Source organism: Taudactylus pleione, unplaced genomic scaffold, assembly GCF_031769625.1.
Source record: "Taudactylus pleione unplaced genomic scaffold, aTauple2 ptg000377l, whole genome shotgun sequence".
NCBI lineage: Eukaryota > Metazoa > Chordata > Amphibia > Anura > Myobatrachidae > Taudactylus > Taudactylus pleione.
The window spans coordinates 2,665,793-2,689,801 of record NW_028284778.1 but is presented as its reverse complement, the minus strand read 5'-3'; the positions used below and the strand labels follow the sequence as shown (position 1 = coordinate 2,689,801).

Sequence of the window (24,009 nt, the reverse complement as noted above, 5' to 3'; positions counted from 1 at the left end):
AATGTAGTGGTGGCAGGGAGGTGCAGAAAATCAAAAGGTAGAGTGATGGGTAGAAGATTTTGAGAGGGAGATTGCTAAAGTGACTGGGTAGAGAGAGTAAACAAGGTAGGGAAGGAGAGTAGCAGTAGTAAGGATATGAGGAACAAGTCATCTTACAGCAAAGAATTGTAGAGTGTTGTACAGTGATGGAGGTCATCAGAGGGAATCGGTATGAAATCCCGGCTGCTGCATGGCCGGGAGTTCGATTCCCGGCAGCGGCAGCCCGACAAAAGAGCAGATCCCGGCAGCGGAAGACCGACAGCTCTGGAAATCCTGATCGTCCCTAGGTAAGTATTTACTAAACTAATCTAACCCCCTAACCCTAACCTCCCCCCCAAGTGCCTAAACCTAATCCCCCCTCTAAGTGCCTAACCCTAACCCCCCTTCCCCGCTGCCTAGACCTAAGTCCCAGGGGGGGGTGCCTAACCCTAAGTCCCCAGGGGGGGTGCCTAACCCTAGCCCTCCCTCCCCCTAGCCTGATCCTAACCCTCCCGGGGGGGTGCCTAACCCTAACACCCCCCGGGATGCCCTAAACCTAACCCACCCCCCCCCCCCGCGGCTGTCCGCTCGCGGCGCCCGGCATCCCTTCGATCGGGATGCCGGGGCGCCGGTCTCCTGGCGTTGGGAAAATGACAGGCATCTAGAAATAGACGCTGGTCATTCATCCCACGCCGGGATTCCGGCAGCCGGCTTCCCGATTGTATACCCATCAAAGAGATGGGACAGAGCATGTGCTGGTTTGAGAACATGGTTTAAGGACATAATAAATGAGGGACTGATGAGTGAGTGAACATTAGGGTAGGACACCGATAAACAGCAGCAAATTGGAGAGGGGTACACATTAATTTTGGGTAAGAGATTAGTGTCAGCTAGCACAAGTCAGTGAGTGAGGTAGAAGAATGGGGCTGGGCAGTTCATGGGAGACAGAAAGCAAGGAGAATATAATGATGGCTGGAGAAAAATAAATTGCTGGAGGGAAGTGGATGAGAGAGAAGTGTGGCTCATCCCTTACACGAGCCACGACCGTTGCTAGGCAGCTGGGATGCTGTGTCTCCTCGGCCACACTGGTGTTTGGTTCCGCTGGTTGCTAGGCAATCTAGATGCCAAGTGGCCGCAGGGAATTCTGGTCCCAGCCAGGGCGAGGAGTCAGGACACTAACTCTACATACAGCGCTGCAACTGCTCTCAAACTCAAGTGGTTCAACACTTCTTTGTATGGTTAAAGGCACAGGAGGATACTGTTAGGTCGGCTCCACCAGTCCCGGTGACCATAAATAAACCTAAGAATCACCTTCGTGATCACTTCTCTGGAGACTGGAAAGAGTTTCTCAACTTTACAAAAAGCTGCAAGTTGTACTTTAGATTAAGGCCTTATTCTTCCAGGTCTGAAACCCAGTTAGCTGTATTAATTATTTCCCTGTTATAAGATTACCCGCAGATTTGGGCCTTCAGGTTGGAATCGGTATGTAATACCGCCGGACCTAAGCCTGGCCGATGAAATTCCAATGCCGGAAGGCCGGCAGATGTAGATCCCGACTAGGGTAAGTAAGTATTCCTATCTGTGGCCTTGCTAGTAATCCTCTCTTGAATGATTATGGCACAGTCTCCTCCAGTTCATGTAGCTATTGGTGCTCTGCATTCAGAAACTCTGATATTCTACTTGATATGTTGTCCTATGGCCCCTCTCATATTGGGCCATCTCTGGCTAAAACAACACAATCCAGTGATTAATTGGGAGACTGGAGAGATTACTCCATGGTGTTCTAACTGTGCCACTGGGTGTTTGTATTTGTCGATCCTGCATCCTGTATTTCCAAAATCGTTGCTGATACATTTCCCCCTCATTGAAGCTATGATTGTGCCATTGAATTAATGCCTGGCACCAGGTTGCCTAATGGAAGATTGCTGTGTTATCCATTACTGAAACTAAAGCCATGGATGAATACATCCAGGAGAACCTAAGCAAGGGCTTTATCAGACCCTCTAAATCCCCAGTAGGTGCAGGATTTTTTTTATATCCCAAAAAGATGGGAGCCTCCGAAACTGCATTGATTTCAGGGGCGTGAATAAAATCACAGTTATAAACACATATCCATTATCACTGATCTCAGTATTATTTCTCAGAATTATTTGACTATCTCTGAGAGGCTACTATCTGCTCCGAGATGGACCTACGGGGTGCATATAACCTCATTTGTAACAAGGACGATGGAATGGAAAATGGCATTTAATACCCAGTCCAAACACTATGAATATCTTGTTATGCCTTTTGGCCTCTATACTGCACCCGCCATCTTCCAGGACTTAATAAATGATGTACTTCGTGAATTCCTAGTAAAATTTGTTGTAGTCTATTTGGATTATATTTCAATCTATTCCCAGTCCTTGGAGCAGTATTGCAGCCATGTCAAGCAGGTTTTGGAAAAAAAGTTGAGCACCACTTATATGCCATGCTTGAAAAATGTGAGTTTAAAGTACAAAAAGTTTCTTTCCTGGGATACGTCAGCACCCTTAAAGGTTTCTCTATGGACCCTAAAAACTTCAGTTCATTCTTAACTGGAAACAACTCACAAACCTGAAAGCCATCCAAAGGGTTTTGGGCTTCGCTAACTATTATAGGTGGTTAATTTTCTGTGCTGACTGCTCCAATCACCTCCTTAACCAAGAAGGGAGCAAATACATCTGACTAGTCCCCTCAAGCTAGTTAAGCCTTTGAAGCCTTGAAACAAGTTTTAATTTCAGCTCTAGTTCTTTGACATCCTACTCCTGAGTTGTTTTTTTTATTATTGAACGGGATGCAGCTGAATTTTCTGTCCTGGAAATTCTCTGATGCAGAAGCAAATTATGATGTTGGAATTACTTGCCATCAAATGGGCCTTGAGGACTGGAAACATTGGCTAGAAGGAGCTAAGCACAGACCATAAAAATGTATTATACATTGAGTCAGCCAAAAGGCAATTCTAGACAAGCACGTTGGGCACTGCTCTTTACTTGATTTATCTTTGTCATAACCTAAAGACCTGGCTCTAAAAATGTTAAAACTGATGCCTTGTCATGTATTTTCCTTTGGTAGCATGAGACCACTACTACTAAAATACCTATCATCTCTGAAGCTTCCATTTATGCCAGTCTAGTTCAAGACCTCTCTACTCAGCTTCAATCCATGCAAACTCAGGCTCCGTCTGAGACTCCTCAGGGACTTTTGTACATTCCAGAACTTTCATTCTAATAAGGTGGACAGTCATCCATGAATTTCTAGGACTCTGGAGTTACTGCCTCATTCTCTTTGGTGGCCTACTAACACTCAGGATGCCAGAGAATTTGTTCAGGCTTGTGAAGTTTGTGCCAATAATAAAACTCTTCGAACGCTTCCAGCTGGATAACTCTTACCTTTGGCCATTCCCTCCAAGCTATGGTCACATATTTACATTTTATTGTAGATTTGCAAATTTCCTCTGGTTGTGATACCATCTGGGTGGTGGTACATCATTTTAGCAAGATGGCCCATTTTATACCTCTGACTAAGCTACCTAGTGCTAAAGACCTTGTGATGTTGTTCATCCAGTATGTTTTCAGGTTGCATGGTTTACCTTCAGATATCAACTCTGACAGAGGTACTGGGTTCATTGCCCATTGCATATCCATCTGCTCCTCTTTAGGTATTAACCTTAGTTTAAAGAAATCAAATGATGGTCCCTATTCTAAGTATGAATGAAGCTGCTCATTCATGATGGGGTACTTGGATATCACCCACAATCTAGTGGTCAGACAGAACAAGTTAACCGGGATGTAGTCATGTGACCGGCAGAATGCGGCTAGGGATTTATTACAGGCTTCGAAATACAGACGCCTATCATAATCCTGACACCAGAGCGCCGAGGACGCCATCCCGAATGAAGGTAAGTCTGGGGCGTCCTTAGCATTTGCGGCGGAGGTGGAGGGTTAGTGTTTAGCATAGTTAGTATAGCGGGATTAGGTTTGTAAGTGGGAGATTAGGGTTGGGCAATCCTAGGGGGGAGGGTTAGGGTTAGACACCCCCAGGGAGAGGTTAGGGTTAGGCAACTCCCCGGGTTAGCTTTAGGGAGCAGTTTAGGGTTAGGCACTAGGGGGGAGGTTAGGGTTAGGCACCACTAAGGGAGGGTTAGTGTTAGGGGAAGACAGAGGAGGGTTAGGGCACTTATCTGCTCCAGTCAGTATTTCAATCCCATTCCAGTTAACCAATCACTGGAACAATATTTTTGTTGTTACATCTTTAAGCTTCACAACAACTGGGCAGAATACTTACCGTTAGTGGGATTAGATTATAACAATGTTTGCCACTCTTCTACTAAAGTATCTCCATTTGTTTATGTCTTTGGATATCACCCCAGAGTCAATTCATTTAGTGCCTAGTGATGTACCTTCATTTAGTGCCTAGGCTTCTCACCTAAGGGCTATTTGGAAGAAAGAACACTTCACCCTCACCAAGGCTTCTTTTCTCTCAAATTTTTTTGCGGACAAACATTGTAGCCTCCTTTATTTAAAATATGAGGCAAGGTATGGTTGTCCAACTGTAACATTAAACTTTGCCAGCTGTCACAGAAGTTTGGACCTAGGTACATTGGACTTTTTCAGATTGTCAAACAGGTAAATTCAGTTGCCTTAAACTGCTAAAGTATTTGTAACAGCTTCCATTGTGTTTTGCTAAAACCTGTACTCATTCCCAAAAATGCAAGTCTTCCCACCTTAGGAGACCATCTCCAATTCTGGTCTAGAGTCACCAGGAATATGCTGTGGAGAAGATTCGGAATTCCAAATTTGTTCAGGGTCATATCCACTTCTTGGTTCATGGGACGGGCTATGGGCCTAAAGAGAGATCATAGGTACCCGGAAGGCATTTGCATGGAGAAAATCTGAAAAAAGGCTTCTTCCTAGAAATTTCCAGATAAACCTGGATCTAGGGGTTCCTTAGCCCCTTCTCAAGGGGAGGACTGAGCCACATCTCCTCGGCCGCACTGGTGCTTGGTCCCGTTGGTTGCTAGGCAACTGGGATGCTGAGTAGCCATGGGGAATTCTGTTCCTGCCATGCTAGCAGCTGGGATGCCGACTCTATGTGCAGCGCTGCAGCTGCTCTCAATCGTAACAACTAGGGGACTGGTTCCTCTGCCTGCATTCCATTGGTGCAGGCTCCTGTTATAAGACATTCAGTCCCACAGATTATTGCCAGTCATAGTTATACCTTGGTGTAACCTGTTGGTCCTATTCCTGTCAATCTGTGTCTTGGAATATTCTACTTCCTGCGTTCCACAGTACTCCTGGTTATTGTAGCCTGTACCGGGTTTGTTTATAGCACTGTCTTCACTGCATTTATCATCTATAGCTGTAAATACTCTGTGCAACCTCAAGTCCATTCACCCCTGCAGGCTACACCAGCATTAGGCTTGCTCAGCGGACATGTCTGTTATAGTGCTATTGCCTTTGTTGCTTCTCTCCAGCTCTGTGATTTACCTCTGTAGCCCTACTACTATTGCTTACTAACTGAGGTCCCAGTCCCAGCTTATCCTGCTATCTCCTAATTATATAAGCCCCTACTGTCTGGAAGGGTAAGACCTGGTGGCATCCTAAATACCGGTGAGTGCATCTAACTCTTAGAGAACAATGGACGGTTGTTATACGCAGAAGTCTTTCCTAGCATGACTCTAGGGGTCTTATATAAATTACTTAGGAGTATCATAACAAGATGACATAATTTAGGAAGCTGCCATTCCTGTTGGTATAAAATTGGAGATGTACAAAAGAAAGATTGAAAAGGGTGAACATTGAGAGTGAGGAGAGGCAGTTAATCCTAGTACAGCATGGCAGTGCAGGATTTGCTTCATACAGTATATGGCAGTATCTTTGAAATTGCAGATTGAGGGTTAAACTCTTGTCCAAATCTAATCCAAACTCAATTTAAAATATCTTCATACATATGATGATATACTTTAAATACAGACAGTAAGATGGAAGAATAGCCATCAAATCTCATTACAAATAAACAGGTAGTGAAAAGATATAGTTGATCTCTACCTATTGTGTAGTTGAGCTCTTCTCAGGAATTTTGCATTTGATGTGTGCCCTTTCCACAATCACTTAAAAAAGACTTGTTTTGTGTGTACACCATGGGGCAGATTTATCAAAACTTAAAGAGAGATAAAGTAGAGACATATAAAGTACCAACCAATCAGCTCCTAGATGTGATTTTTCAAACCAACATTTAAATAACAGTTAGAAGCTGATTGGTTGGTACTTTGGACCTCATTCAGAGTCGGTCGAAGCGGCCGCTCGGTCGTACGGGAAAAGGGGCCGGATATTCAAATTATTCCCTCGCAAGTTGCGTCCCTAAGTTCGGACCGGTAGCTGGCCGACCAAGGGGAGGAAGCGGTCGGAATTAAAAAAAATACGCCCCCTTCTCGTACGCATTGCACGTCATCTCCGGGCATATAAGGATTAATCGAGACCATCGGGAACCATCGAAACTGTTCGTAGAGCTTAAGGTTGACCATACCCTCTCTTAAGCTCTACGATCATGTCAGTGTAAAAACCTCCCATGTCACATGTGCCATGACGCTACTTTGTTAATTATGCACTCCCATAAACCGTATGCACTCCCATAAAACGCCGTTCGCATAATTAGGCACGCCTGCGTTCGGATCTCCACTCCCCCATATTCAAGCACCTTCCCCTGTTACAACCCACAAACGCCTCATTCTGTCACTTAAACTACCGACCTGGCTGTGTTCAAGGAGAGAGAAATTTCTGATCATAGCGGCTAGTTTGCGCATGCGCATTGCGAACTTTACGCATGCGCAGTATAGCGAACATCGGTGGCGTACGACTGTGCGGCCGCAATGACCAACTCTGAATGAGGTCCTTTATCTCTGTGCACTTTATATTTCTCCAAGTTTTGATAAATCACCCCCCCCCCCCCCAATTTGGTACACCACAAAAGGCTATCAAGAGTTAGCCTAGTATGTATTTTGTTATTATACAGGTATAACTTTATGGAACCTTGAGGGATTGAAAGAAAATGTGGCATCAACACCTCAAGCTAATACAGAATTTGAATGTATGGCATCAGACACTGTTTCTGATAAAGCATCAGCTCTGAATATCTCAGCATCATTGCAGGCCAGTTTCCTCTGTGGTCTGATACAAGTTGGTGGATCTGCCAGTTACCTAAATGACACTAAGACATCTAAGAACCAAGCCAGAGTCACTCTAAAGTACTCAAGGACGACAAAGTTTGAGCAGCTGAGCATGGACCATTTAGGTGTCCAGAACATGACTTACCATGATGTGTTTGACAAAGGGACGGCCACCCATGTGGTCACTGGTATTTTGTATGGTGCTCAGGCTTTCTTTATATTTGACCGCGAAGTGTGTAAATCAGAGAGCACTCAGGATATACAGGGAAATCTCCAGGTCATGATTAAAAAAAATACCCCTTATTTCAATTGAAGGTAAGGGAGAGCTGATCATGAATGATAAAGAAAAGGAAGATGTTAAAAAATTTAGCTGTAAGTTTCATGGAGATTTCGCCCTTAAAACAAATCCGGTCACATATGAAGATGCCATCAAAATTTATACTGATCTCCCAAAGCTACTAGGAGAGAATGGGGAAAAGGCTGTACCTATGAAAGTCTGGCTGTATCCACTGCGTAAACTGGACAACAGAGCTGCCCAATTGGTTCAAGAAATTAGTGCAAATCTTGTTTTCAGGACAGAGAAGGTGATACAGCAAATGATAGACGTTACCATACAGTGTAATGACCTGATGAGACATCCGGCTGCAGAGACCAGACATCAAGAGTAACATCAGTCAGTTCAGAGAGCAGTGTGATCAATTTACACTCACATTTCAGAAGCAGCTTGCACAGACCTTACCCTCTATCCGTGGTGGGGGATCAGAGGAGGCTACACTTGCTGACATATTAGCAAAACTAAAACAATCTCCATTTGGAAAGTACCACATTACACAGTATTTGAGCAGAAAAGAACAGGAGATGAATGCTGTCAGTTCCTATCTCAAAGTGCTGACCAACATCAAAATATTACCAACTGAGACTGAAGTAAATGGACTAATATCTGACCATTTGATTGAATATGTTGTGTGTTATCATTTTACATCATTAAATGAGGAAGATACTTATCTTTCTGATATGTGTAATTGGCTCCAATCACCAAAACACTATGTATGTGAGAACAAAAATATCTCACCATGGTTTAAGGACAAAGATGTCTGTAAGAGAACCAGGAGATGTGTGAGAGCATTTCAGGAATTTGCTGAAGCCAATGCATCCAGTGAGGAGACCCGATTCATTATCTCATCTGTCCCAGACCCGAGTAATCCTGGAGCCTCTATTTACCTGTATAAAGATGGGGATTTGGTGAGTCCAATGTTTGAGCCTCCAACTAAACCTAATCCCCCCGTTATAAGTGGTAGGACCCATAATAGTATGGATGTCATCCTCAGTCCTGCAGACTTTGGGAAAGAGTTCATAGAGGGATACAGCATAGAGTTTAGATCTGCTGAGGAGAAGAACTGGACACCTTTTATGCACAAGGATAAAGGTCAGAAGATCACAGTTACAGAACTGAAACCTAATACTAAGTATCAGCTCAGATACTGTGCAGTGTGTAAAGCAGGACTCAGTGCTGCCAGTGATGTTACAGAAGAGAGAACTCTTCCCACTAGTCCACCTGAAGCCATACATGTCACTGCTGAACCTTTCTATCTTATGTTAAAATTCAAGGAACCAAATGTAATAGGAAATGGGGCAACAATAACAGAGTATAAAGTTGAATACAAGACAAAGGCTGAAAAGGAAGCAGGGGGGTGGCTGGAATATAGATCAGGAAAGAAAGTAGAAACTTGTATTATTGAGGGGCTAAGTCCAATGACCTCTTACACAATACGTGTGTTGGTCATATGTGGTGACTTGGGGGTCAGTGCTCCCAGTGATGAGATTGTAGCCATGACAACAAAAGAAAAATTCTCTAATCTTAAAAATCAAAATAAAGAAAACAGCATTCTACTAATGGAAGAGGAAAAAGGAAGACCTTCTGTATATCAGTTAAACATTGATCTTTGTGAATCTGGATATCGTAAGTACAACTTGGGAAAAGAAAACCTACAGAAACCTAATAAAGTGATTCTATTAGTAGGAGCTACAGGATCAGGGAAAACAACCCTGATCAATGGGATGGCCAACTACATCTTGGGTGTGGACTGGAAAGATGACTTTAGGTTCAAACTGGTAGATGAGGTTACAGATAAATCTGAGGATCACAGCCAGACCTCTGTAGTTACAGCCAATAAGATCCATGAAAGTGGGTACAGAATCCCTTATTCCCTCACCTTGATAGAGACACCCGGGTTTGGAGACACCCAATGACAGAAGAATACAATATCATGAGGGACATACATGCATTTTTTAAAACTAACAATGGCATTGATCAGATAGACGCTGTGTGCTTTGTAGTTCAGGCATCTTTGGCTCGTCTGACATACACCGAGAAGTATATTTTTAATGCTATGTTTTCTATCTTTGGGAAAGATATCAGAGACAACATACTGATCCTGATCAACTTCTCAGATGGTGAGAGACCTCCAGTACTAGAGGCTTTTAAAGCTGCTGACATCCCCTGCCCTCTGGACAGTAATGGTGACCCCGTTCACTTGAAGTTCAACAACTCAGGTCTATTTGCCAACAATCAGAGTAACATGAGCTTTAATGAGATGTTTTGGAACATTTGGACACACAGTATGAGATCATTTTTCAGCGATCTGAGTAAAATAGAAACCAAAAGTCTGACTCTGACCAAGGAAGTCCTCTGGGAAAGGACATTTCTGGAGATTTCTGTGCAGACCTTACAACCACAGATAAAGGCCGAGCTAATGAAACTGGATGTAATAAGGAAAACACAGGAAGCTCTGCAGCAGCACAAGGACCGTATGGCTGCAAATAAAGACTTTGAGTATGAGGTAACCATAACTGTTCCAGTACAGGAAGAGATAACAAGCGGCTTCATCACCAACTGCCAGCAATGCCAATTTACCTGTCACTATCCCTGTCACATTGCTGATGACCATAACAAGGATCAGTGTGATGCAATGTGGTGTAATGGGAGCTGTACACAATGTCCAGGTAAATGCTCCTGAGATGTTCATGTGAATCAAAAGTATAAATGGGATTATGTGCTTAAAAGAGAGAGGAGAACCTATAGAGAGCTGAAAAGAAGATATAAATCAGCTGCTGGAGAGGAGATGACGGTGGAGAATGTGTTCATGATATTAAGATCGAAATATTGTAGTGTGATGTGCGGAGTGTATGACCTTATTGAGAAACTATGTTACAGTTCTCACCGTCTCTGTGAGGATGCTCCAAATTCAAACAAAGAATACATTGATCTGATGATATCAGGAGAGAATCAAGTCACTGACAGACATCAAAACTATTCCTAGTAAACACAATTTCTAATGCGGAAGCCTCTCGGGATTTTTTTAGTTTTATAATAATCGCTTAAAGAGATACCATGTAACTTGAAGTCAATTTCCTTTTTCTTAAGTCTCAATAAATCACGGTAAATTATGTCAGGTGTGCTGGCCTCAAATTCATCGTCAAGGATTTCCTTATACAAGATATCCTCTGCTTCTGACTCTGAGTATGTAAATGCATCCCCCACCGGATAATTAGCAGGATTAAACAGACTGTCAGCTGGATCAATCAGTGACTCTGCCATTTTATCAACGCGATAATTCTGGCAATATTGAACACCACAGTAAGGCTTTACACCACACTTAGTGCTCCAAAACACATAGGACTGATGACCAATTGCTGCCACCAAATATTGTCATAATCCTCTAAAAACACAGAGAGACTAAAAATAAGCACATAGTATAGTCCTGGAGTACTCCATACACACAGGTATAGGGGTGCCTTGTCAGAGTGTAACTCTTTCCACCAAAGAGTACATCCATACAATATCGCAATGGACCGGCACTCCACTCAAAAATCGTTAGCTTCGCCCGGTGCCTCCACAGAACAACAAAATATTTGGCAAATGGTGCGGCACTCACGGACAGGATCAATGTCAATAACCAGTGGACACGTCAGTAACGTTTCAGTTGCTTAATCCAACTGTCTTCAGAAAGTACACAGAAAAAACAAAACACATACCTTAAATACCCCATTCACCACACCACGTGAACGACGATGTCCAGCTGTATCCATTAGTCCGGTCACTACTTCCGACTGCATCTGATGATGTCAGACTCCACGCGCACACCACGTGGCCCGACACCCGCGTTGCTCAGCAACGCTATAACAATAAATCCAAACAATGATCGTATATAAGTTATCATCGCCATACTACAGTATAACTTGACACATAGCCAAATATTTACAGCCAACAAATATTGGTTACGTTATACATTTTACATCAAGCATTAAACATAGTTAGTGTACCCATTACACTAACACGTCAGCAACTGAAACGTTACTGACGTGTCCACTGGTTATTGACATTGATCCTGTCCGTGAGTGCCGCACCATTTGCCAAATATTTTGTTGTTCTGTGGAGGCACCGGGCGAAGCTAACGATTTTTGAGTGGAGTGCCGGTCCATTGCGATATTGTATGGATGTACTCTTTGGTGGAAAGAGTTACACTCTGACAAGGCACCCCTATACCTTTGTGTATGGAGTACTCCAGGACTATACTATGTGCTTATTTTTAGTCTCTCTGTGTTTTTAGAGGATTATGACAATATTTGGTGGCAGTAATTGGTCATCAGTCCTATGTGTTTTGGAGCACTAAGTGTGGTGTAAAGCCTTACTGTGGTGTTCAATATTGCCAGAATTATCGCGTTGATAAAATGGCAGAGTCACTGATTGATCCAGCTGACAGTCTGTTTAATCCTGCTAATTATCCGGTGGGGGATGCATTTACATGCTCAGAGTCAGAAGCAGAGGATATCTTGTATAAGGAAATCCTTGACGATGAATTTGAGGCCAGCACACCTGACATAATTTACCGTGATTTATTGAGACTTAAGAAAAAGGAAATTGACTTCAAGTTACATGGTATCTCTTTAAGCGATTATTATAAAACTAAAAAAATCCCGAGAGGCTTCCGCATTAGAAATTGTCCGACCATTGGTCGGAATGACCCTGCGTTTTGCAAAAAATGGATCGCAATACTAACCAAATGTTCCTACGATTTACTCCTACTGGTAATTGAATAATCAAAGAAGGAATTATCGAACATTATTGATAAAATCAGTACCTTTGAAACCGTTCATGTACCTATTTTACAGGCTGATAATGAACTTGATTGGATGGAGAAATTGTCTAACCAGTTAAATATTTATAAAAGGGAATTGGTTAAATTCAAGAAAGAAAAACTTTGTAAAGTGGAATTGGATTATGAAAGACACCAGGTTTATCGCTGGTTGGCAGGGGGACAACAGGAGTTTGAGCGAAAAAAAACGTTCTTTAGGAGACGACGATTCCCCAATCCAATGGTGGACAGTGAATCGTCACAAGATTTGTATAGCACTGCTAGTGACACAGAGAGACCTAAAGGTACCTCCCGACGATTACCATCTGGCCCTTTAGGAGTCACTACTCAAACCAGAATGCCTGGAAGACCAAACGCCGGACCCGACGTGGGGGCAATAACAAACGAGGGCAAACGTGGCGAAAACCCCCCCCTACCACGGAGGAAGTAATATTCAATTTGTCTTCCCATGTGCTAACAAACAGCGAGATCAGTTTACTTAAAAAGGGACTTTCTTTCGTTCCATCGTGTCAGCTTGAGAATGTTAACTGGCAAATTGAAAAATATCAATTACAACGTAAATTAAGATTGAAGGAGTAGTTTCAGAAAAATCCTAAACAGCCTTTGGTCCCTTCTCCTAGTGGGACAATTCCTCCAAAATTGAAAAAATTGAGCGATAAATCGAACTTTGATCCAATCTCATATAATCCATCCATTAAAACATTTATGCGTACTTTGGATCAAGAAGTGTCACTTAAAATCAGAGACAGTCCACCTACTCATCCCAATTTATCTAACTTGGAAAGAGAAGCATTAAATTCCCTATCTAAGAACTTTAATTTAACTATTCGCCCTGCCGATAAGGGGGGATCAATTGTTCTACAGGACACCCCAGATTATGTCCAGGAAATCTTGAAACAGCTTAGTGATGTTAATACTTATTGTAAACTAAGTGATGATCCGACTCCTCATTTTAGAAAAGAACTTACTGAAGATCTATTGTTAGCTAGAGACAGTTCTGTGATTGATGACGAGTTGTTTAAAATTCTTATTCCACAACATCCTGTCACACCAGTACTATACACATTGCCAAAGATGCATAAGGGGATACTTCCACCCCCTGGCCGACCGATTATATCGGCTAGAGGGTTGTTGTCTCAGCCTGCATCGATGTTTCTGGATTCAATACTTCAGCCACTAGTCCAAGGTCACCCTAATTTTTTGCTTGATAGTTTAAAGTAATCGGATCTTTGCATGAGAACTTATGGTTTATTACAGCGGATGTGTCAAGCCTGTACACGATCATCCCCCACGGTGTGGGGCTAGATGCGGTACGACAGTTATTGATGGGTAGTGGCATCCATAGTGTGGACCAGATTGTTGTGTATATGACTCTTTTGGAACTAATTCTTACAAATAATTTCTTTATGTTTGACCGGGTGTATTATCAACAGGTGACTGGCTGCGCCATGGGGTCGTCTGTAGCTCCGGCGTATGCCAATTGTTATATGTTTACCGTTGAGCAAAAGTTATTTTTTCAAGACCATAATATTAGTAGTGATATTGTCTTTTACACACGTTTTATTGATGACCTACTTATATTTTGGAAGGGCACTGAAGAGAAATTTATTTCTCTAATTGAGGCACATAACGCTACAGATAGCCCAGTGAAGCTTACTTTTAAAATGAGCCAAGAACAGATTGACTTCCTGGATATCAGATTGATTAAGGTTGGCAACAGTTTGAGAACAACACTATTTTTGAAATTAACAGACCGCAATACTTTATTGCAATTTCAAAGTTGCCACCCACTAAAATTAAAGCTAGGGTTGCCGTACTCTCAAATGCTAAGGGTATTCAGAAGCAATAGCGATATTGATATAGCATCAGATCAACTTGACGATATGGTTGAGAAATTTGCTATACGTGGATATGATAAACATCAATTATTATTAACTAAAAATAGGGTGCTTGCTTTGAATAGAGATGATTTGCTCTGCAAAAAACCTTGTATGGGTAGTGATAATAGATTTCCTTGGGTAACCCAATATAACACATATTCGCCCATGATTAATAAAATTTCGAAAAAACTTTGGGCAATCGTTGCGAGTGACCCTGACCTTGGGTTGGGTGATATGAATCTGATGCCCTGTTACTCCAAAGGAAAAAACTTGAGAGATTTTCTTGTGAATACTAACTACTGTTCTCAGGACTCAAGTGGTCCTTCACATTTTTTGGCCACTAAACAGCGTGGCTGCTTTAGATGTACGTGTGTAACGTGTAGATTTCTTATCCCTGGCAGTGTCTTTTTTCACCCACATACGGGCAAGAAGTTTACAATACGGCATCATCTCACTTGCAATAGTGTATTTGTAATATATCAAATTATATGTCCCTGTGGTCTTTCCTATGTGGGAAAAACACAACGTAAATTTAAGGAAAGAATGGCTGTCCATCGATCGGCCATTAAAGCTGCACTTGCCAGTGGATCTAGTGAGCAACCGGTAGCGAGACACTTTCAGGAATTAAAACACCCGTTAGTATCATTGAAATATCGTATGATTGACCACATCCCGCCGTTAATGCGAGGAGGAGATCGTGGTTCAATGTTACTAAGGAGAGAAGCAGAATGGATATTGAGATTAGTTGTGCTTCACCCCAAGGGTCTAAATGATAACCTCCCTTTGGCTGGTTTTTGTTGAGCTCTGGGACTTGATAATGTACTAATCGGGTTAGAAGAAGGGCCCCTTGATTTACACTGTCTTTAATAGCATTGTAATTGAATGGACATGTAGTTTGTCTGTTGTATATCTTAATTTATAATAGCTGATTTGGGCTATTTCATATATCCTCTCTAGATATTCTATACATTGTGTATTTATTATTGTGATTTTTGTGGGGGGCTTATATTAGTTTGGGGTAGATGTAATTGCTTCCTACTAAATTTGGGTGCTGATAATAAGTTCTGGTTTTTTAAAAAAAATTGCCTATTTGGGCGCTAAGTTAATGGGTTAAGTTTATGATATTTAAGATTTGATTCGATTGTACTGTATATTTATTGTTATTATGATGATATATCGGGTGGTCCTGCGGATCAATATCTAAATGGGTACACTAACTATGTTTAATGCTTGATGTAAAATGTATAACGTAACCAATATTTGTTGGCTGTAAATATTTGGCTATGTGTCCTTTCAAGTTATACTGTAGTATGGCGATGATAACTTATATACGATCATTGGGCCTGATTCAGACCCACTCGCGAGCGGCTGTACGCTCGCAAGTGGGTCGATGGTCTGCACTGAGCATGCGCACGACGGAGGGAGCTCCGTCGTGCGCATGCGCCAGACACGACGAGCGAAGGACTTTCCTTCGCTCGTTGTGTCCGATCAAAGGGGGCGTGCTGTCAATGTTGATTGACAGCACGCCCCCTTTGGTGGGCGTGCCGGGGGCGTGCCTCCCTGACGGGGGCGTTCCCACGGGAACGCCTCCCGTCAGAAGCCGGCCCACTGACATCACTAGTGATGTCAGTGGGAGTGATTTTGGCTCTGATAGAGCCAAAATCACTCCGGAGCTTGCGGCCATCAAAATGCACGCTCGTATAGCCTGTGGGTGGTGACCCACAGCTATACGAGCGTCCAGGAGGACGCTCCATGAAAAAGGAGCCCGGCCCTCATGCAGAGCGTGCGCTCTGCTCAGAGCGTACGGCTCTGAATGAGGGCCATTGTTTGGATTTATTGTTATAGCATTGCTGAGCAACGCGGGTGTCGGGCCACGTGGTGTGCGCGTGGAGTCTGACATCATCAGATGCAGTCGGAAGTAGTGACCGGACTAATGGATACAGTTGGACATCGTCGTTCACGTGGTGTGGTGAATGGGGTATTTAAGGTATGTGTTTTGTTTTTTCTGTGTACTTTCTGAAGACAGTTGGATTAAGCAACTGAAACGTTACTGACGTGTCCACTGGTTATTGACATTGTTCCTGTCCGTGAGTGCCGCACCATTTGCCAAATATTTTGTTGTTCTGTGGAGGCACCGGGCGAAGCTAACGATTTTTGAGTGGAGTGCCGGTCCATTGCGATATATATATATATGATCTGCTTATGCAGAAAGTTCACTCCCTTGGAGGAGGTAATGAGTTGGGGCTGTGGGTGTTACCAGCACTCAGTGTGTGGGACCAGGGGAGGGAGAGAGTTGCAGAGGCACATAAAAGGGGAGGGTGGAAAAGTGACAGAAAAAAAAAAAAAACTTTGCAGAGAGAGTTGCTGCGGTCCCAGTTTCCCTAAAAAACAGAGAGAGATTAGAGAAGTGCTAGATCAGAGCACCCACCGGAGAGACAGGCTCTGCAATAAGAGTAGTTGCTGCTGATCACTGCTCTTCCCGGTGTATAATGACCGCCAGTCCAAGAGGACTGCCACCATGTCCAGGGATCGCGCATGGAGCCAGACCTCAGCATCCCACCAGGTTTGGAGACCGGGGGAGGACGCCCCATCCCTCTCCTCACCCCGAAACCCACAGCCATCTATCAGCTGCTGACCCAGCGCATCCCCGGGTCCTGCAGCAGAGCAAACACAGCTATTGCTCCGCTGAGTGTACAGCAGCTGCGCCGGATTTACAAAAAAAAACAAAAAACCACTAACACTTACCTTCAGCCCCGCTCCGGCGTCAGCTCTGCTCCTCCTCTGCACCATGGGAAAGACGTCATGACGTCCTCCCATGGTGCACACATGGTGCCGTCTCCGGCTGCTCTAGTCTGCCAGGCGCCCGCTGGTAACTGAATCTCAGCGGGCGCCCAGCAGTTCACAGGCTGTTTCTGCAGCAGGGGTCGGAGGCAGCGTGCCCCGTGCGATTGCACGGGTCGCCTGCCCCTAGAAACGGCCCTGTGTATAGGAAATGGTTAAGTGAATGGCTGGGGGCCGCCTAGGCCTCCAGAAGCTTTGGGGGCTATGACAGTGTGAAATACATTTTAGATGCTTTATTAACACTCCTGCTATCAGCTGAGACTACAATGTTAGATCACTCAAAAAAAAAAAAAAAAAAGTTTTATATCATCAGTGTTATTTTTCTGCCATGCCTCTAAGTTTTTTTATGGAGTCCCCACAAACTAGTCTTTGTCACTTGGATGCTCAATGTTTTTTTGCAACCTCTATGTATTGCTTTCACGTGATTCTTTCATACCTACAGTATATGCTGGTTTCTCTGAAATAAGGGACCTCTGAAGAAATTGAGCCTCCCTAGGCAGACAGTGAGTGGCTCTCGGTGTGTGGGACTTCTGTGCAGGGACTTGGTGGAGATGGAACTAGTTCCACCTACCATTAGAGGTGACAGAACTCAGTTCCACCCCGTTCCTGCCCATTTTAACGCCTGCTGCCAAATATGTGAGAAAACGACATTTGATCTGATAGATACTACAGGACTGATGACGCTGGTGAATTTACCATTACTAGCCCTAAATTAATAGTTTAATATTCAATCCTGCACAAAATACTAATAAGGTCTGATGCTGTAAAAATATAACAATAGCATAAACTGAGGCTACAGGTATAAATAAACTAGAGTAAGTGTCATATTAACACACTGGTGAACCTACCACAAAAAGCCTCAGGAATCTGTGTATACCTATCTCAGGGCCGTAACTGGGGGGAGGGGGGGGGGGCTGGAGGTGCACGTGCACCAGGTGCGCCGATGCACCCGGCGCCAGTGTCCTCCAGCCCGGCGCTGCAGGAAGACTCCAAGCCAGATGCCCGCTGAGATTTTATTACCAGCAGGCGCCCGGCTACTTCTCTGCAGCAAAAAGAAATTTAGGCGCTCATATAAATGGATTAAAAAAACCTTTAAGATATAACTATAATATAATATCTGCAATGAAGCTCAGTGCCTTGTGATGGCACCCAAACACCACACTATGTAAGTGAAGAGAAATAAAAAAAATAACAATATAATTTGCCTTAATTGCGCTAATAAAAATGAGCCTCAGGAGATCTACTATGGGAAATCACAATGTTTAATATGTAATATGTAGTACTCTAAATTCTCATATAAAATATGTTATTGCGCCAGACATATATAATGCACAGAAAAAACAACAATACACATAGTAATATATAATATATGATGTGGAGACTAGGAACCTTTTAAAATCACAGAGTCATAACTCCATGCAAAAAGATAATGTAAAAATAGAAACTATAAAAATATGAATAGTAAAAAAAACAGTTGTATGAAATCCTGGATCAGTAATAAAAAAACAATGGGCCTGATTTAGACCCGTTCGCGAGCGCATAGCGCTCGCAAGCGTGTCGATGGTGGCCCAGTGTGCACGCACGGCGCGCGCCATGCGCGTGCGCAAGCCCCATGGCGAATGGGAACTTCACTCGCTCCGGGGCTTATTACAAGACGGGCCGGCTGTCGATGTTGATCGACAGCTCGCCACGTTTCGTAGGCAGGTAGGGGGGGTGGCTGCACAAACGGAGGCGTTCCCGAAGGAACGCCTGCCGTTTGTGGGCGGCCCTACTGACATCACTCGTGATGTCAGTAGTGGACTTCCTGCTCTATTAGAGCAGGAAGTCCACTCGGACTTGCGAGACCTGAGAACCTACCACAGGGTCTCCTTGCAAGCCCGATAGTCGTGATAATCGTGACCATCGCCAGGCCGTCCGCTAAAGCTGTGGGTGGTCACCCACAGCTTAGCGAGCGGCCTGAAGGCCGGAATTTAAAAAAAAACACCTCGCCCTGATTGGGTGTAGTAGAAGAACATTACACAGGAAACAAGTAACTGTTATTGTATCATACATCTGTACCTTGCGGGTGAGGTGATGTCATATTCTGCACCACCATCCAATGTATCAGTTACATGAAGTTCTGTATCCAGGCAGACAGTCCATTACATGCAAAATTGTATAAAATAAGTCACTAAGTATCAACAAGGGTGAGAGAGGAATAAAACACTCATACAATTAATAATACTAAACTACTAATCCATGGTGAATGCTGTAACTTATTTCAACTGTAATGTGGGCAATGTTAAATTAGGGAAAAGTTTCCCAAACTCGTTCCTCAAAGCATCTTAACAGTCCAGGTATTAACCATATCCATGCTTGTGAACAAATGGTTCAATTGACCTGACTGAGGTACTAATTAAGTCACCTGTGCTGTATGGATATCCTTAAAACCTGGACTGTTTGCATGCCTTGAGGACCTAGTTTGGGAATCACTGAGTTAGAGCAATAATGTAACTCTGAGTGTGTTGGTTTACTAGCTCAGTGTGTGGGATTGTGTCTAGATAACACAGACTTTTGTGTTAATGATAAGGTTGTTAGTGGACTTAGTAATTTCATTCAGTTGGCTCTGTACCCCACGCCGAACCAAGGCATTCTCCCCCCCAGCCTCCTCCTACTGGCCACCCAGTCTTTCTGCAGTCTGGGCTCAGGAGGCTTAGGGAAACTGACTTCCTATCTCTCCCCTTGACCGGGTTCAACATAATATGACAAATGAACTGAAAATGTATTGTGTATGTGCCTGGTGGGTACCCAGAAATCTCACAGAAGAGCAGAAGCGATGACAAGTTGAATCGTGCAAGAACACCATTTGAATGTCGGAGAGGATGCCCAGTTTCCTGACATAGACTGTGATGTGCCAACTGAAGCCTGAACGTTTGCGTAAAGTTAACCTTCTGTCATTTTGCAACATCTCCACAGCTTTTGTAATGTTGACATCTGTAACGGCGGTGGATGGTCTCCCAGAATGAGCTTCGTCAGTCACTCACGTATTACCCTCTTTGAAGTGCTTCCACCACCAAAATACTGCAGCACGGCTAATTGTTTCCCCACCGTATACTTGCTGCAATATTTCATTTCCGCTTTTTCCAATTTTAACACAAAATTCAATCACACATCTCTGACATTATCTCACAGACACGTCTTCCTCATCCGCCATGATGAAACGTACAAAGATCTTCCACTCGCTGTGACCAAACAAAGATGACTATGGCAGCCCAACCGCAGGTTCAGACACATCGATGTATGAGATTCACAATAACCATCAGCATAGCATTGCCAAATCTAGCTATGGGACAGTAAAACAGAGACAGCCACATTGTTTTTCAATCAGCCCTATTATATATATATATATAATACATATTTATAAAGGGTCCCAGACCATGCATTTTATAATGGTCAGCCAAGCCTCTGTGATGGCTGGCCACACCCCCTCTGGTTCTAGCCACACCCCATCTGGTTCTGGCCACACCCGTTATGGTTCTGGCAAGACCCCCTTTGGTTCTGGCCAAGCCCCCTCTGGTTCTGGCCGCAACCCATCTGGTTCTGGCCACACACGTTATGCACGGGTCCCTACCACTACATTTCTCTGGTGGCCCTTCATGCCTCAGTCCAGCACTACTATATATACTACTGTATAATAATACATTTTACATGGTGCACTATTGCCTGTGGAATTGTACTGTATGAATGTTACTGAAAAGCGAAGAACAATTTAGGGTAGCAAATATTACAAATGGATACACTGCAATATATTGCTCATTTTATCGATGAGCGATATATCACAAGTGCATCGGCGGGTGTGTACACCCGATATGTCGTTCAGAGACATATCAGGTCAGCCCTGCAGCACAGCCGATGTCGATATATCAAGAGTGCATTGGTGGATGTGTACACCCGATATGCCATTCAGAGACATTACAGGTCGGCCCTGCAGCACAGCAGATGCCGATAAATCTGAAAAATATATCAGTGCATGTGATACTTGCCATTTCTCCCTGTCAGGGAGACTCCCTGAAATAGTAGCAATCTCCCTGACTCCCTGAAGAGTCTAGCAATCTCAAAAAAAGACAGATCACAGGTGCCCAACTCCAAATTACTAATTATATATAAATACATTTTGCAATGAAATTTTGCAATAAATAGAGGTTTTTAGCATAATCATGGCCAAGGTTATGGGCCTACTCACCATATCGAGGTAACCTCTGTAGGGTAGGTCCCTAACATACTGGGGTTCAAATCCAGGGCGCAGGACACCCCCAAACCAGCCAGCCCAGGGCATCACTCTAATGAGAAAGGTGAAGAGTAAGATAGATAAGAGCAGCTACGGCTGCATACGGTATATAGAGTAGGAAAGTGAAAATACATATATAATAAACAAACAGTAAAAGTGTTTAAAATGTGCAAAAAATGAAAAGTATTATAATGCGATGCCCTGAAGCAGCCCAACCAAAGCAATCCGGGGGACCCACGCTCCAAAAATTAATCCAAAACTGCACTACAGTATATAATTTGAAGGACTTACCTATATTATGCCTTGTAATAGTTTATCTATTTAAAATAATGATTTTCTATAGAAAATCTCCAGTATAATTCAGATTGTAGTTTATTAGAATGATAGTAAATAGTTAACAGTTAAATAAAACATCTACAGAGGGGAAGGGGAGGTGAAAGTGAAAGTGCTACAGGATGTATTGTTCATAATATACTCTCTCTCATATCATGTAAGGAACATCGTCAGTACCAGCCGTCCTGATCCTCTGTCTGCACCTCTCTATAGTCTCTCAGGTAAGACTGACATTGCCTCTCTCAGGGTATAGAATATATGACATTACCTCTCTCAGGGTATAGATTATATGACATTACCTCTCTCAGGGTATAGAATATATGGCATTACCTCTCTCAGGGTATAGAATATATGACATTACCTCTCTCAGGGTATAGACTATATGACATTACCTCTCTCAGGGTATAGAATATATGACATTATCTCTCTCAGGGTATAGACTATATGACATTACCTCTCTCAGGGTATAGAATATATGACATTACCTCTCTCAGGGTATAGACTATATGACATTACCTCTCTCAGGGTATAGAATATATGACATTACCTCTCTCAGGGTATAGAATACATGACATTACCTCTCTCAGGGTATAGAATATATGACATTACCTCTCTCAGGGTATAGAATATATGACATTACCTCTCTCAGGGTATAGAATATATGACATTACCTCTCAGGGTATAGAATATATGACATTACCTCTCTCAGGGTATAGAATATATAACATTACCTCTCTCAGGGTATAGAATATATGACATTATCTCTCTCAGGGTATAGAATATATGACATTACCTCTCTCAGGGTATAGAATATATAACATTACCTCTCTCAGGGTATAGAATATATGACATTACCTCTCTCAGGGTATAGAATATATGACATTACCTCTCTCAGGGTATAGAATATATGGCATTACCTCTCTCAGGGTATAGAATATATGACATTACCTCTCTCAGGGTATGCCTTGTAATAGTTTCTCTATTTAAAATAATGATTTTCTATAGAAAATCTCCAGTATAATTCAGATTGTAGTTTATTAGAATGATAGTAAATAGTTAACAGTTAAATAAAACATCTACAGAGGGGAAGGGGAGGTGAAAGTGAAAGTGCTACAGGATGTATTGTTCATAATATACTCTCTCTCATATCATGTAAGGAACATCGTCAGTACCAGCCGTCCTGATCCTCTGTCTGCACCTCTCTATAGTCTCTCAGGTAAGACTGACATTGCCTCTCTCAGGGTATAGAATATATGACATTACCTCTCTCAGGGTATAGATTATATGACATTACCTCTCTCAGGGTATAGAATATATGGCATTACCTCTCTCAGGGTATAGAATATATGACATTACCTCTCTCAGGGTATAGACTATATGACATTACCTCTCTCAGGGTATAGAATATATGACATTATCTCTCTCTGGGTATAGACTATATGACATTACCTCTCTCAGGGTATAGAATATATGACATTACCTCTCTCAGGGTATAGACTATATGACATTACCTCTCTCAGGGTATAGAATATATGACATTACCTCTCTCAGGGTATAGAATACATGACATTACCTCTCTCAGGGTATAGAATATATGACATTACCTCTCTCAGGGTATAGAATATATGACATTACCTCTCTCAGGGTATAGAATATATGACATTACCTCTCTCAGGGTATAGAATATATGACATTACCTCTCTCAGGGTATAGAATATATAACATTACCTCTCTCAGGGTATAGAATATATGACATTATCTCTCTCAGGGTATAGAATATATGACATTATCTCTCTCAGGGTATAGAATATATGACATTACCTCTCTCAGGGTATAGAATATATGACATTATCTCTCTCAGGGTATAGAATATATGGCATTACCTCTCTCAGGGTATAGAATATATGGCATTACCTCTCTCAGGGTATAGAATATATGACATTACCTCTCTCAGGGTATGCCTTGTAATAGTTTCTCTATTTAAAATAATGATTTTCTATAGAAAATCTCCAGTATAATTCAGATTGTAGTTTATTAGAATGATAGTAAATAGTTAACAGTTAAATAAAACATCTACAGAGGGGAAGGGGAGGTGAAAGTGAAAGTGCTACAGGATGTATTGTTCATAATATTCTCTCTCTCATATCATGTAAGGAACATCGTCAGTACCAGCCGTCCTGATCCTCTGTCTGCACCTCTCTATAGTCTCTCAGGTAAGACTGACATTACCTCTCTCAGGGTATAGAATATATGACATTACCTCTCTCAGGGTATAGAATATATGACATTACCTCTCTCAGGGTATAGAATATATGGCATTACCTCTCT

At 42.7% G+C, this 24,009-nt stretch overlaps 1 pseudogene; it reads left to right on the top strand.

The window, feature by feature from the left end:
- Nucleotides 1-10,524, top strand: part of LOC148508017 (uncharacterized) — a 45,664-nt pseudogene extending 35,140 nt beyond the window's left edge.
- The last annotated feature ends 13,485 nt before the right edge of the window (nt 10,525-24,009 follow it).